Genomic DNA, 955 nt, shown 5'->3' with positions numbered 1-955 from the left:
GGGACCGGACACTCAGGGTCAGTGGAAACTCCAATATAGATCTGGTGATATCTCGGGTCCTATTACAGGTAGCGCAATAAATCAAAGTGCATTACCTGTAGGAGGCACTGGCGCATGAATCTGTGCAGCGGGAACGTCCTCGGACCTCCAGGGGCCGAGACAACGACCGTCTCATGGGGCCGGACACTCATGGTCAGGATAAAATCCAATATATATCTGGTGATATCTCGGGTGCTATTACAGATAGCGCAATAAATCAAAGTGCATTGTCTGTAGGAGGCCCTGGCGCATGAATCTGTGCAGCGGGAACGACCTCGGACCACCAGGGGCCGAGAAAAGCACAGTCTCATGGGGCCGGACACTCAGGGTCAGGGTAAAATCCAATATATATCTGGTGATATCTCGGGTGCTATTAGAGATAGCACAATAAACCAAAGTGAATTATCTGCAGGAGGCCCTGGCGCATGAATCTGTGCAGCGGGAACGACCTCGGACCACCAGGGGCCCAGAAAACGACCGTCTCATGGGGCCGGACACTCAGGGTCAGTGAAAAATCCATTATATATCTGCTGATATCTCGGGTGCTATTACAGATAGCGCAATAAATCAAAGTGCATTGTCTGTAGGAGGCCCTGGCGCATGAATCTGTGCAGCGGGAACGACTTCGGACCACCAGGGGCCGAGAAAACCACAGTCTCATGGGGCCGGACACTCAGGGTCAGGGGAAAATCCAATATATATCTGGTGATATCTCGGGTGCTATTAGAGGTAGCGCAATAAACCAAAGTGAATTATCTGCAGGAGGCCCTGGCGCATGAATCTGTGCAGCGGGAACGACCTCGGACCACCAGGGGCCGAAAAAACCACAGTCTCATGGGGCCGGACACTCAGGGTCAGGGTAAAATCCAATATATATCTGGTGATATCTCGGGTGCTATTACAGATAGCGCAATAA

This window comes from Nomia melanderi, unplaced genomic scaffold, assembly GCF_051020985.1.
Source record: "Nomia melanderi isolate GNS246 unplaced genomic scaffold, iyNomMela1 scaffold0014, whole genome shotgun sequence".
Classification (NCBI taxonomy): domain Eukaryota; kingdom Metazoa; phylum Arthropoda; class Insecta; order Hymenoptera; family Halictidae; genus Nomia; species Nomia melanderi.
The sequence above is the reverse complement of the archived record's forward strand: the minus strand, read 5'-3'. Positions refer to the sequence as shown.